The sequence below is a fragment of the Periplaneta americana genome, chromosome 15 (assembly GCF_040183065.1).
Source record: "Periplaneta americana isolate PAMFEO1 chromosome 15, P.americana_PAMFEO1_priV1, whole genome shotgun sequence".
Lineage (NCBI taxonomy): Eukaryota > Metazoa > Arthropoda > Insecta > Blattodea > Blattidae > Periplaneta > Periplaneta americana.
The window spans coordinates 124732814-124749441 of NC_091131.1; positions in this window are offsets into that span (position 1 = coordinate 124732814).

Sequence of the window (16628 nt, forward strand, 5' to 3'; positions counted from 1 at the left end):
GCAGTATAGGCACTGAATAAAAAGAATTCTACTCACGTACAAAATATACTGTCATGTGTATTAATTAACAGATTTAATAACAAACAAAATATTTATTTAAAGCCATCTTATGTACAACAGAAGATTATTCTTACAATAAGTAAAACGAATCTAGATTCTAACGTACATAGGCCTACGTTTCTGTTTCACAAAATATTTTTCATTCAAAAAGTAAATGTCAATGTTCATTATTTTATGCCTGTTTACAGAGTTTTGAATATTTAAATTCACTTTTTAAAGTAAATAGATATATTTTATTAAAGCGAAATGAGTTTAGACGTAAATACAGCAATATGATACTTTATTTAAAGAATTCAAAATTTGAATATTCACAATTAAAATGACTTAATATTGAAATATAAATATAATATACAGTATTTCGATTTTGATGTTTCGACTTCTGTTCACTTAGAAATGTTTATGTGTTGTTTTTGTCTGCATATAGTACCGTCTCTAATGCCCGAATACAAAAATTAATTATGAATAGGGTTATTTGTTTTACAGATGAACGTTGTAAATAGACATAGCCCGTGTATATAGCCTACACATCTGCAAATAAATACATAAATAAATTATGGAAATTACAATTATACAATGAATCACAATAAAATGAAAGCTTTACAAGTCCCTATACATTACAACGAGACTGTAAACATTTAGTAGTAGTAGTAGTAGTATTAGTAGTATTTATTTATTTAACCTGGTAGAGATAAGGCCGTCAGGCCTTCTCTGCCCCTCTACCAGGAGATTCCAACTATAATATGAAGAATAAAATTACAATTAGTATTAAATTTACAATTACAATTACAAATAAAATTATAATTAGTATTACATTTACAATTACAATTACAATAAAAGTCAAAGTAGGAAAAGATTACCTGACTAATTAAAGCTAGATAATTTATCATAGAAAAACAAAGAATTTTTAAAGAACATTTAAAGTGTTTCAAAAAAAATTATTCTCCTTTCTGATAAAATACGTTTTCTTCTTTCCTAATAAAGTGGTCGCTACCAAATTCTCCTATTGGAACACTCATTTCCAACCGTCTAGCTTTGTTTTGTTTTGACATGGTTCACTGAACAGCAGCAGTCCTAAAGTGTGTACGCTGCGCTGTACTTCATACATATCTACATACACTGTTGCGCGTTGGTCGGATGCTTTAGGTAATCAAACGTGGGACTCTACTCATTACTCACAGTGTAGAGAACAAGAAACACTGACGAGTGTATTCTTGCATCAAGTAGATCTTAAATGTATTACAGGTACTGTTTCATAAGTAATGTTGGGTTTGGAGTAAATATTTAGCTGGAGTGTGTTATGACAAAAAATTAATCTAAATGCAAAGGTCATTAGATTCTATAGTCTTTAGCCACCTGCTAGCGAGATTTTTTTTATCTCGTGAGGGTGCCATTTTCTGTTTTTTTTTATGCGAAGAATTCGGTGATACTTATTTCAAAGGCTTCCAAGTTCTGGAAATTTCTTCTCCGCAGAAGGTGGATCCTGAATCGAAACAAATGGAATCTGAAGATGCAAGATCTTGTCTATAAATCCCACTGTGGTAACAGTTCGAATCCTCACAAATTCCGGACTTATTCCATAGTTGTTTGAGCGGTATGGGTCTCACATTGTCCTTTTGCAAGAGAATTTTTTCGTAATTTTCAGTGCCTCTCTCCCAAAACTTCATGAACTCGTTCTAGCTGTTAAGAATGAAGATATGCATCGACTACATTTCGTTTGGAAGAAACTTTTATTGAATCACACCTTCAGAATTCCAACAGACACATAACATTACTTTGGGGTAGAACCGAATTTGTTTAATAACGATTTTGACAGGGTGAAGGGGATCGATTCACTGCTTTGAGTTGTCAGGGTTGCGGTACTTTACCAATTTGTCATCATATACGACAATTCTACTAATATCACCCATGCGATTTTCGATAAGTGACGACAGATATTCACTCTGTGTTGAGCCTGGTCAGGTATCAATAATTCATGAGGTACAGATCTAAAACTTAAATGTGATTTTTAGACCGTCTTAATGTGACAATGTATTGTATCTTTTGGAACACAAAATTTTTCTGACAATCTACGGGTACTTTTTGTGGAGTTTCTTCCAAAACTCTGTGTGTACTCTCAATATTTCATACCTGAGGTCTTTCAGGATGTTGTAAAACTTTAATGCCTCCTTCTCTGTCATTGAAAGGCTTCACTGGAATTATCGTTGTGCTACACGTTCACTAACGACACCTTCACCCTCGAATTCGCATAGTCTTCGAGCTGCGGTAGCAGCTTTATAATCTTGTTTGCGGTAGTGTTTTAGAAGGACTCTGATCTTACCTGCGTTTCATATTATTTGTATTAAAAATTGACGAATGCCACATCCTCACAATACGCAATAATAACAACTTATTTCATTCATAGTTTTCTGCTCAGGGGCAGGTATTTCACTGCAAACCAACGTTCTCTAATCTTCTCTATTTGCCGTGTCCTGTAAATAGCATTGCCCGATTAAAGAATATCATTCAAATCTTACAAAATATCAAAGTTAAAAATCCAACAATAGTTATGAGTAAGGATTATTTAAAAGTGAGGAAGGCTTTTTAAGTCCTCTACGTCAAGAAGTAAGTTTATAGAAAAATAATAATATAGTTATTTTTCCATAAAATAATGAGTTATATTCAGGTATAAAGGAATTTAAGGACATTTACATTTGGTCGTCTATTTTCGCATCTCTCATTAGTAGTCTTTCTTTTAGGGGGTTAATGACATTCAGAAGAAAATCTTGCGGAATATCTTCATTTTTCTACAAGTTTCCACACGGAAACGAAATGCAGATCCATATTCCAATTCGTTTTGAGTTCAAAATCTTTCCATTGCGATGGAACAATCACTATAACATAGTAACACCGAATAAAGACATTTCGTATATGTATTGGCAAAACAATTAACCCACTCAAGAACAACTTGAATTGCTATTTATTTCACTTGTCATACCAACAACAGTGAAACAATTCAAATAGAAGTTTCTGTGGAAGTGAAATAGTATTTTCTAACTTGTAAATGATTCTATACAATTTAAAGGCTATATACATACAGAGTGGCGTAAATGTTACTAGTCTTATGCTTGTGCTCCTCCTGAGGTGTTCGAAGGTTAGGCGAGACCGCCGGATGGAGCGCCGGGAGTCTACACATTGAAAGGTTGTGTCCTTTCGAGTAACCTCGCTTGTGTAACTGGGTAATAAATGTCGAAATTTAAATTTGGAAAAACACCGCGATCTTTATGGAGAGGGGATGTAGGTCCGTCGCTCATTTCTTTTAGGATCATCTCGACATTTGTCTTAATGCCTTAGGAAAACCACGGAAATACCTTAAGCAGGATGAGTTGTCTCGTATTAAGAGACTAGCATTTAAGAGACTCTTTAGGTGACTCTTTTGGTGGGTGAATATATTTACTATGACCCGGTGAGTTTCTGAATTTAGGAGACTAGCCAATTGGCTCTTAAGTGAGGTGACTTTATTGGGTTATAACGCGATGGGCTGGATGAATTGTCTCAATTCAGGAGACTAGCCAATTGGCTCTTTAATGACTCCACCGATCTGTAAGAGGGTACTAAAAGATTCTATTAGCCTATAGCCCTAGTTAGAACAAGGTCATTTCACAGCGGTTGCTTTATTCAAGTCGATATGACTCCCGCCATGATATGACTGGTACCAGCATATCAGAATCGGCAAAAAATAGTCTAAAAAAAGCTATGTATTGCAGGCCTATGAGACACTGACATGCGGGTCTATGGAGTGAAGTTGGTTAAAAGCGGATTCATAAATTATCCTGAATCTATTGGGTTAAGAATATGAGAAAGGACATACTTTGCCTATTTTAAAGCGCTTTTCTGCAATGACTGCTGTGTTTTAAAATAAGTATGAAATTGTCTTTACTTAGCTTTCAAACTGTCTTACCTGTTAATATTTGAGGAGAAAATTTCACTCCGGCGCCGGGGATCGAACCCGGGTCCTTGGTTCTACGTACCAAGCGCTCTGATCACTGAACTACGCAGAATCCAATCCACAGATTACTGTGCACTTAACTGCGGAATCCCGGCCAAACAGTCACTCAGCTGAGTGCGCCCCTTGTATAATGGTAGTTGACTTGGACATAAAAACGTCAACGTATATACCTAACTTGGAGTCAGGCCACAAAGGGAAACATTGAAGAAGGAGAGTTCGATCCGGTGCTGTGGATTGGATTGGGCGTAGCTCAGTGGTCAGAGCGCTTGGTACGTAGATCCAAGGACCCGGGTTCGATCCCCGGCGCAGGAGCGAATTTTTCTCCTCAAATATTAATTTTCAATATTACAGATATTATTCTGTAGGACAAAATAATAAAATCTTTAATATTATCTTACCGGTATTATCAAAAAAATATGGATATGATATCAAGATATTTGCTAAGAATATGTCGAACAACACGAAAAATATTGAAACAAAATCTTGAAGTGCAATTGGAAGTTATAAGATAATGACAGTACATACAGCCAACTTATGAAAGTTAAAATTGACAAACAAAACAAAATGTAGCCAACAGAGACAAGACAAGATTCTTATTTTCCATAATGGGATTCTCGTTTGTAGATAAAAGTGTAGTTCAGTAGTGAGATACGAAATAAATGGGGTCTAGGTGTTAACTTCGTAGGGAAAATAGGAGAAAGGAAACAATTTTTAAGAAAAAGCGGGAAATCATTAAATTACACGTCCAATCCAAACCGAGACGTGAAATGACTCTAACAAGGTGAATCTTCTTCAATTTCAGACACAACTACAGTAAATTCATAAAGGAAATATATCACTTGCTGAAGATGGAGCTAGGCAGTGTATATAATGACACCATACTCACTGCTGAAATTGTATTCAAAGAATCTCTTGTCTTGTCCATTAATGCATCAGAATATCAGTGCATCTCGATCTTCTTAACATAATGGCATCATTGTCTTCACTTTTCCGCTGTATATTTGGCGAAGAGCTATTTGTACATCCTTTTAGTTTCATATATTCATATCTTTATATCCTCTCAAACTACCTATCTCCTTTCACAATAGGCTTAAGTAATTGTCAATTATGTAATGTTTTTCCTTCGGTAAATCTTTGAAGATTTGAAGTAACCGAGGCTACCGCTTGTTTCCAAGGAAAACAATATTTTCTTCCTTGATCATATGTGAACTCATCTACTGTGACTTTCCTATTCTTTATTGAATTCGAGTATGAAAAATATAAATAACGAGTACCTAACAAAAACCCGAATACTCTCCTAAAAATTGACAACAGCGATCTTGGAGGGACACCAGTGACTTTACCTGTTATTTCACCAACATATTTCAAATTTTAATTCTGACGCTTTTCAGGTATTAAAACTACTCCTATGCAATTCAAATTACCAACTGTAACACATGGGTTGTAAATAAAGTAGTGCCAACACTGTTGGGAATGGATCATGCGCATTCGCATGCGATACGAAACAACTAGTGATCATAGTAGGATATTGTCGAATGATAAAACCGTTTGCTATGACAATAGATGTTATTGTTAAATGTAGAGCACTATTTTAACTGCTCTAAAGCATGTTTACTAAACTCGAGCAGCGATCGTGAATAAAAATCGAGGTAGCACGCCGCCAATGTCATCAAGCTTTACTTGAAGCTTGTGGCAACGATGAATTGCCGTATCGGACAGTTGCAAAATGGGTCTCTGCATTTCCTACGGGTCGGAATGAGACGGCACATGTGGCTCGCACAGGTGGACGAATAAGTGCAGTTAGTGCGAGGTCTTCTTGCTTTTGACCATCGCTGGACTGTACGAGAATTATCCATCGAAGTTGGACTCAGTCATCAAAACTGTCATCCTGAAGAAAAAACTTGACGTGAGAAAAATTGCAGCACGCTGGGTTCCTCATAACCTGACAAAAGCACAGAAGTGGCACCGATACGCAATAGCTCAATTCCACATACAGAGGTACCACAACGAAGGGGACGTATTCCTGCAACGTATTGTTGCCATTGACGAGACGTGGGCACGGGTTTACGAGCCTGAACAAAAGCGTCATTCTAATGGATGGCACCACAAAGGATCATCACGAACAAAAAATTCGATATGAACCCTCTAGGGTGAAAGCCATGCTCATAGTGGCATACGACAGTGAAGATGTTGTCATTAGCCATGCCGTACACCAATATGTCAATGCAGCGTACTACCAAGATTTTCTCAACACAACCTATGTCCAGCTATGCTGCGCAAACGTCCACAGTTCCTGAGAGACAATCCACCTTTCCTCTTGCATGATAATGCTCGTTGTCATGTCGCAGGAGCAGTGGCTGAATTGCTACAGAGATGGGATTGGAACATCCTCCGTTTTCCCTTGACATGAGTCCTTGTAACTACGACTTGTTTCCACGATTGATAGAACCACTTAATTAAAAGCAAGAGGTTTCCAGATATTGCATCAGTGCTTCATGTAGTAGGACAATCCATTAGAGAGATCAACAGAAACAACCTCCCTAACGGCATTCAACGGTTACCACATATTTGGCATAAGATACAGGAACTCGCTGGTGGTTATATTGAAAGGGTTGTAAATGTATTTTCCAAATTCAATAATATGTTCGTATTGTCTATGTTGCCACTACTTTATTTACAACTCTCGTATGTACGCTCTTAGACACTCGAGCAATTTTACAGATAGCCTGAGTCCCTTTATGTAAAGACAAGATGTGATTTTGTCACGGTAGTTAGTTACTGTAGCTGGTCCAAACTGTAACAGAAGACCGAGAATAATTGCTCCGAGAATCGCCGAGGGATAATACAGCCGCAGCCACACACGCGACAACTGCAGAACCACAAGACTACGGTAATATTTTGCCACGTCTGGATATATTTCTTTCTTTCTCCTCCTCTATGCCGCAGCTCTACATTTAAAATCACTCTTTATGCTTGCAGTATTTATTCGTACGAGGGCTATGGAGTCGGAGTCGGTAAAAATGTATCTGCTTTCGACCCAGATCTTGACGAAAATATTTTAAGATAATTCAATTTAATTTTTTCAATACCTTGTGAGCAATCGACGCTTCAAGTTTACAGAGGCTCGAAGAATCGTTGAGGCTCATAATGTGGGAATAATGTTTTGTAACTTTATACTCTAAGAATCGAGCTTTATCCTTGGCTACAATAACCATTGGACCTATACTTGGAGAACAGTTTATTTCTCGGCCGGAAATTGTTAACATTTATTTTGTGCGTTCCCACTCGTTTATTACGGAGATTCTGCAAATCACGAACTATTAAAAAAGTATAAAACAGTTAAAACGTCATTTAGCCTACTTTCCTACATTATGAAAGAAAATACCGAATCTGTCTGCCTTCTTTTTCCAAACATCTTTGGTACTTGCTCAAGAAATGACGCAACACTGACTTCGGTTCTCTTTGAAGAAAAGAGACGATGTTTTCCTCGATGTATTTTTCATTAGGATATGTGAATTGTTTGTATGCAATTTATCTTTTAAGTTCACCAGAGAGCTGTTAGGTCGGGGGATTGAGAAGGCCACACAGCCCTGCAGAGAATTCTATAAATGAACATTGTATGAATCCGTCTATAGAATAGTGGGCTGCACGGCAGAATCTTGTTGTAAAAAGGTAAAAGCACGCTGCCTCTCCGTTAAGTTTCTGAAAACAGATTAAAATCATTCATTTCATATGGGTTCTATTATCATCTCACTTCATAGCACACTATACTTGTATTTTTTTTTTTTTTTGTCATCGAGAGACTCTTCATGAAGGAGGTTGAGTTTATCGGAGCTCCGATACTCGTTGTTAGGAATATTGATACTCTGAAGGAGATTTTTTATTGGGTTATTTTTCGACACTGTATCAACATCTAGGTTATTTAGCGTCTGAATGATATGAAGGTGATACTGCCGGTGAAATGAGTCCGGGGTCCAGCACCGAAAGTTACCCAGCATTTGTTCGTATTGGGTTGAGGGAAAACCCAGGAAAAAACTTCAACGAGGTAACTTGCCCCGACCGGGATTCGAACCCGGACCACCTGGTTTCGCAGCCAGACGCGCTGACCGTTACTCCACAGGTGTGGACCTGAAGGAGATGAAGGTAAGCATCTCCCGAAAGCATTAAGAACTGTAGCGAATGATTCGTAATTTCTTAAGCAGGAGTCAAAATATTTGAAACAAGAAGACAGAGAGTTTTAGTGTCTTTTTTCAATATTTAGGTGAGTAAATAATGTTTAACTGCCTATATTTGGTGTTTTATAATATTTTGTTGAATCACCACTACGTTGTCTCCATAACCAGTGTTTGGAACCTAACTATTGGATTATAATATAATTAAATTTGGACATCTCTGCCACATCTCAGACATCGAATACGTCTGAGCAGAGTTGCCAGATTGTCGGTTTGAAGTAAAAGAAAATCACACTTGATATGTAACTGCGAAAAGTAGTAGGTTCGGTTTCATAGTGGTAACAGTTAAAATAGTGATAAAGAAGTAACAGGTTTGCTCGTTATAAGATCAATAATTATTATCATTGTGAATTTGCGAAATAAAAAAATTGCGTCAGCGCACTTTTTCTACCTTGCCCTGACACCATTTTTGTCCACACAAATTACCATTGGTTTCACAGACATTTTAGTCAGGTTATCCGGTATGGAAAGCTACGTTCTAGAATCTTGTCAGATTGGCGATGCGTTGACGTTACTATACGTTATGCGAAATCGCGTTGTGTGCCCCTAGAGATAATACGGTCGGGCGGATGGGTGATGCTGGTCCAGTCGCGCTTGGCTGAGCTATGATGAAAGACGAGAGTGGAGTGACGAGTGGTGGAGAGGCCATGTTTCGACATGTGGGAACCACCGCCACACTTTCAAATACTTACACCAGCCCTTCATGTCTCATCTGATAACATATGCAACGCGGATAAAAACGATGGAGCTTCTTAGAAAAATATATAACAATTTAGGCATCCTCTTCATTCTTTGTACACCTTATGTAATTTTATTTATGTATGCTAGTGCATATAGGCCTATGTTTCTTTTTATAATATCTCCGGCTGTTAATTAATCGGAATATGCTTCCATCCTCCGCATTAAAGTGGAGCTTTATCTCCATTTTGTAAGACTTTAGTGTATGTGAATTTTCTTGTGATTGTTTTGTGATAACCACATGAAAGTTAATGATTCTGTGAAGGTAAAAAATATGTTTAGCAGAAGAATTTCCAACGTCCATGTAAATTTTCTTATCCTTTCATAAATAGGTACTTTTTCACCAACGGATACTCAGTTTTAACAAAACTAATTTCTTATCAAAGCCACCGGCGTGGCTCAGTCCGTTAAGGCGCTTGCCTGCCGATCTGAAGTTGCGCTCGGGCGCGGGTTCGATCCCCGCTTGGGCTGATTACCTGGTTGGGTTTTTTCCGAGGTTTTCCTCAACCGTCCACACCTGTGGAGTAACGGTCAGCGCGTCTGGCTGCGAAACCAGGTGGCCCGGGTTCGAATCCCGGTCGGGGCAAGTTACCTCGAGGTTTTTTCCGTGGTTTTCCCTCAACCCATAGGAGCAAATGCTGGGTAACTTTCGGTGCTGGACCCCGGACTCAGTTCACCGGCATTATCACCTTCATATCATTCAGACGCTAAATAACCTAGATGTTGATACAGCGTCGTAAAATAACCCACTAAAAAAAATTTCCTCAACCGTAAAGTGAATGCCAGGTAATCTATGGCGAATCCTCGGCTTCATCTCTCCAAATACCATCTCGCTATCACCAATCTCATCAACGCTGAATAACCTCGTAGTTGATACGGCGTCGTTAAATAACAAACTAAACAAATTATTTTCTGGGTTACACTTTGGTGATCTTCATTGTAACTAAGGAAGCTTTAACCAGCACAATAGCGTTCGGAATCGGAAGTGTGCCTGTACACGCCGCTAATAATATCGAGGGAAAATATTACATTTTTATTTTGGTCCACGGTAATTTTTGCTCCATTTGTATTTCATTTTTTGGTCCATGGGAAATACTCGTCTTTTATTCACAGATTTATAGTTCAATTTTCGGTCGAGGAAAGTAATCTTTACCGAAAAAAAAGAGCTAAAGATCGTCTCGAATTGTACACTTTAACATATGAACAGTGAGAGCAAACGAAGGTTTACGCACAATACAGAGTGTCTGATGTCGTTCATTTTTGTTTAGGCAGTCCAAATATCAGTAGAGAGATGTGGGAAGTATTTCATGTTTTGCAGGCGGAACCAGGAATGTGTATTAGCTCCCATGTAAATGGCTTCGTATGATAATGTTATGTTAAACATGTGCAGTCAATCTGTTAATTATTTCTTTTCTTTCGGCTTTTCAACGTTTCTTATAGTCGCGTTTATCATTGAATATGTTTTATTGAGTAATTTGCTCTTACTAGAATCCCTATATTATTTCTTAATCCTATGTTATCTCCAGTCACTCAGATTAACTTGTTTTCTTTCATTCAGAATAACTAACGGACATAATAAAAAAGTACGGTACCTTTAAAGAACAGACAGTGTAGAGTTTTAATACAATTTATTAATTCATTTACAGATATTTTGAATATCTCACTCCTAACGACACTACCATGAGAACGTGACAACCTGATTAGACCAAGAAAAACGTTGGTTTCAGACTGCGACAGACCATAATGGTCTACGACAGTGATTTCAATGTATGGTACTCCCACTGACTAGATATGTAAAAATGCTGCCACATTTATTTTATTATACTTGTTAATAATTATTACAATTTATATATTTTTCTTTCACAATATCAACTCTTGTTTTTCTTTGCTTCAGTAATATTTTACATAATTCATAACTACTGTAAGTTCAATAATAATAATAATAATAATAATAATAATAATAATAATAATAATAATAAAGGTAAAAGGTGAAGGTATCCCTGTAACATGCAATGAAGGCACTTGGGGGCATGGAGGTAGAGCCCCATGCTTTCCATGACCTCGGCACTAGAATGAGGTGGTGTGGTCGGCACCACGCTCTGACCGCCTTTTACCCCCGGGAAAGACCCGGTACTCAATTTTATAGGAGGCTGAGTGAACCTCAGGGCCGTTCTGAAAGTTTGGCAACGAGAAAAAATCCTGTTACCACCTGGGATCGAACCCCGGACCTTCCAGTCCGTAGCCAGCTGTTCTACCAACTGAGCTATCCGGCCGCCAATAATAATAATAATGATAATAATAATAATAATAATTATTATTATTATTATTATAATTATAATAGCAGTAATAGTACAAATGGCTTTTGAGCAACCAGAAGGTTCATTGTCGCCCTCACATAAGCCCGCCATCGGTTCCTATCCTAAGAAAGATTGGTCCGTCCCTATCATCATATACCATCACCCTCAAATCTATCTACTTCAATATTATCCTCCCATCTATGTCTCGGCCTCCCCAAAGGAATTTTTCCCTCACGTCTTCCAACTAACACTTTGTATGCATTTATGGATTCACCCATACGCAATAATGTTAATAATAATAATAATAATAATAATAATAATAGATTTAACGCAGAATAAACATGGGAAATGCGTGTTATTATTCGGTTGATAAGCTTTTGTCATCTAGTCTGCTGTCAAAAACTCTGAAAATAATAATTTATAAAACAATTATATTACCAGTTGTTCTATATAGTTGTGAAACTTGGACTCTCACTTTGAGAGAGGAACAGAGATTAAGGGTGTTTGAGAATAAGGTTCTTAGGAAAACATTTGGGGCTAAGAGGAATGAAGTTACAGAAGAATGGAGAAAGTTACAAAACGCTGAATTGGACACATTGTATTCTTCACCTGACATAATTAGGAACATTAAATCCAGACGTTTGAGATGGGCATGGCTTGTAGCACGTATGGGCGAATCCAGAAATACATATAGAGTGTTAGTTGGGAGGCTGGAGGAAAAAGCCCTTTAGGGAGGTCGAGACGTAAATGGGAAGATAATATTAAAATGGATTTGAGGGACGTGAGATATGATGATGGAGACTGGATTAATCTTGGACAGAATAGGGACCGATGGCGGACTTGTGTGAGGGAGGCAATGAACGTGCGGGTTCCTTAAAAGCCATTTGTAAGTTGTTTGTAATAATAATGACAATAATAATAATAATGATAATAATAATAATAATAATACTATTATTAATAATAATAATGTATTTTGGTACAACTTCAGTCATAGTCTTTTATTATTTTTTATGCAATTGCAACGCAGTTTGGGAGTACTAAGGTAAAAAGAATGTATTTTGGAGTGCAGTATGAAAAAATATTGAATACCACTCCTCTACAACACACCAGATCGATGACAGTCCGCATGTAGTTGGACCATATTGACGTATTCTGTTTGCCGGAACACGTTATATTCATTCTTCATTCACTATCTTTCACTTTTGCTGTCATTAGTTTCAGAGATTCGAAACATGAATGATTACCGAAGGTAGGATTCGAGGTTTTATAGGTACATCTATGGAACATTCTGGTTCATGTGATATTTCGATCGATTACATATTTCTGTTTTAAATAATTTTAAATAGAACGTTCTAGAATCACGTGGAATCTGAGTCTGATATTAAAGAGTACACGTACGTAAAGAAGAACCGAGCATCGAACCCTAACAGGCAGTCGAAATATTCATAGATCCATTACGCTAGCTTAGATCCATGAAGTACCTTGAAATATCAGCGTATTAGAAATTAATGTTTCTTTCTTCAGACGCATTGTATGAATCAAAATATTAATCAGTCCATCCGTCTCTGTTTATTATTTTCGCTGTTTTCAGTCATTACATACTTACTTACAAATGGCTTCTAAGGAACCCGCAGGTTCATTGCCGTCCTCACATAAGCCCGCCATCGGTACCTATCTTGTGCAAGATTAATCCAGTCTCTATCATCATATCCCACCTCCATCAAATCCATTTTAACATTATCCTCCCATCTACATCTCGGCCTCCCCAAAGGTCTTTTCCCTCCGGCCGGGCCTCCAAACTAATACTCTATATGTACTCAGGATTCGCCCATACGTGCTACTTGCCCTGTCCATCTCAAACGTCTGGATTTAATGTTCCTAATTATGTCAGGTGAAGAATACAATGCTTGAATTTCTGCATTGTGTAACTTTCTCCATTCTCCTGTAATTTCATCCCGCTTAGCCCCAAATATTTTCCTAAAAACCTTATTCACAAATATCCTTAGTCTCTGTTCCTCTCTCAAAGTGAGAGTCCAAGTTTCACAACCATAAAGAACAATCGGTAATATAACTGTTTTATAAATTCTTTCAGATTTTTTGACAACAGACTAGATGAAAAAAGCTTCTCAACCAAATAATAACGAGCATTTCCCATATTTATTCTGCTTTTAATTTTCTCCCGAGAGTCATTTATATTTGTACTGTTGCTCCAAGATATTTGAATTTTTCTATCTCTGCGAAGGATAAATCTCCAATTTTTATATTTCAATTTCGTACAATACTCTGGTCACGAAAGATAATCATATACTTCGTCTTTTCGGGATTTACTTCCAAACCTATCGCTTTACTTGCTACCAGTAAAATTTCCGTGTTTTCCCTAATCATTTCTGGATTTTCTCCTATCATATTCACGTCATCCCCATAGAAAAGAAGCTGATGTAACCCGTTCAATTCCAAACCCTCTCTGTTATCCTGAACTTTTCCAATGGCATATTCTAGAGCGAAGCTAAAAAGTAACGGTGATAGTGCACCTTCTTGCTTTAGCCCGCAGTGAATTGGAATAGCATCAGATACAAACTGGCCTATAGTTTTCAATGATTATTAAAACTAAATACAAACGCTGCGAATTAGAGAATTCCAATGACGAAAAGTGCCACACCTGAAACAATTTATGAACATTTTGTTTCAGACACCCTGTATATAATCGGCTAAACTTTTTATCACCGAACATTTCAAACAACATACACTTTCTCATGGTAAACGCTTTCGTTTTTGTTTATAATTACAAAGAAGCTTCAATGTTAACTATATGTCAATATCCCTTGGTATTTCACAATAATCTGATACATTGTGTTCTAATATTCCGTTCCAATCACGCATATCACTGATCATTGGTATTTTAATGTTCAATGTTTCAATTATCACGACAGTTGAATAGATGTCTTCTGCTGCAAGTTAATATCGTAAGTCAGTTGATCCAAAAGTGATTTCATGTATTGAAGACTTATTTCTTAAATAATTGCAAGGGAAAAATTGTTCCGGGGCCGGGTATCGATCCCGGGACATCTGGTTGAACGTACCAGCGCTCTGCCAACTGAGCTACCCGGGAACTCCACCCGACACCGTCTCAACTTTTTCCTTTATATCCACACAACTCGCGTGGGCTGACGAAACGCCAGAAACCCATCATCGAGTGCACACAATCTCTGTGTGACTTGGAATTGTGGTTTTCCCTCGAAATTATTCAAATCTGCTTCACAGGGAGCTTCACCTGAAAGACTAGATTTACATAATATATACGTCACTGTGTACGTTAACAGAAAACCACAATTCCAAGTCACACAGAGATTGTGTGCACTCGATGTGGGTTTTTGGCGTTTCGTCAGCCCACGCGAGTTGTGTGGATATAAAGGGAAAAGTTGAGACGGTGTCGGGTGGAGTTCCCGGGTAGCTCAGTTGGCAGAGCGCTGGTACGTTCAACCAGAGGTCCCGGGATCGATACCCGACCCCGGAACAATTTTTCCCTTGAAATTATTCAAATCTGCTTCACAGGGAGCTTTACCTGAAAGACTAGATTTGCATAATATATACGTCACTGTGCACGTTAACAGAAAACCACAATTCCAAGTTACACAGAGATTGTGTGCACTCGATGTGGGTTTCTGGCGTTTCGTCAGCCCACGCGAGTTGTGTGGATATAAAGGGAAAAGTTGAGCCGGTGTCGGGTGGAGTTCCCGGGTAGCTCAGTTGGCAGAGCGCTGGTACGTTCAACCAGAGGTCCCGGGATCGATACCCGACCCCGGAACAATTTTTCCCTTGAAATTATTCAAATCTGCTTCACAGGGAGCTTTACCTGAAAGACTAGATTTGACTTATTTGTTGTTAAATTATACACGTTATAATGATATACGATATCTAATTTTCTTACATAACATCCTTAATATTAACCTTTTCATCATCTAAATAATATCTAAGTGCCGTTAGTCCGTATTTTCGTACAATACAGTCAATTCCATTAATGCTGTCACATTTTGAAATTGTGTTTACAGTCACTACTTCATTCCCCACCCATCGTTATGCGAGTGAGCATGCATACAAGACATACAGATAACTATTTCTATGAGCAGTGGCGTCCCGTGTTGGCATACATCGCAAACGAGTTCTAGCATAGTAATTGTGTAGCTACTGTTCGCATTTCAGGAGAAGATCCGAGCAAGGGATACGAATTTTTTCCCCCACTCTTACAACTAACGCCCGACACGTAACCGACGACCAATGACTGAGCCTTGTTTGTCCCAGCCAGGCAATGACACCAACCCCATCCACCTGCTTCTTCAGAGGCGCTGTGTTACTAGCTTACCCTCTTCTCTTACCCCGCAAGGACCATACTCTCATCGCTGGAGAGATCCTTTCGTGAAATTTTCACAGTACTACGCTAGCATTAACACCGCTGGAAACCGGACTACAGAAGACAGACGAGTCAGCTGCACGTCTAATGTAAGGGTGGGATTGAAATTCGGAGTTTCGTTGTCAGTAAACGACTAGGAACGGGACGGCGTTAATGGATTCCAGTATACAGTAAAGGTTGGTAATATTGTGATAGTTGTTTTTAAGAATTTATTACAGTTTTACTGAGCGAGAGAAGGACCGGTTTTGTGCAGCAATTTATCCACGACCATTCCATTAATATGTTGACGGTATTTATATATTTTTTTTCGTAATTTAATTTAATGGTTTGTAATTTATAGAACGCAAATGGTGTCGGAAGCTAATCTTAAACATTGAAGGGAAGATGAAATCCGGGTGCCAAAATGAACTCATACAAGCAGAAAGAAACATGTATCTCTGAATATATTGAAACTGCCTGCATGTTGTGTGGAGAAACATAATTAAGACTGGATCCAATGCTCGTCTTGTAAAATATGAGCTCACGAAGCTTGTGGCAGTGTTCCAAAGAACATCAGACAACTAAGAATGCGATTATTGTAAGCATTAAAAAATGTGTCCGGTACTGTACTCGATTTCTAAATATATTCTGAATTTTATATTCACTTGATTTCTTTACAGCATTTTTATATTAATTTTTGAAGATTTTATATTAGAAATAGCTATTAGTTAGTTTATATGCTAATTTTCGTGTTAAAGGAAAAATAAAGTTAATACTATAGTAATTGGTTCTGTATAAGAAAAAACCGTAAGTGTCCGGTACTGAAAGAGCTCCACTTAAATAGTAAAAGTAAATTGGTGAATGTATAAGGCCTATATTACACTATCAAATTTCTGTGTCACAGAATATGATAAAATGTTTGATCAACT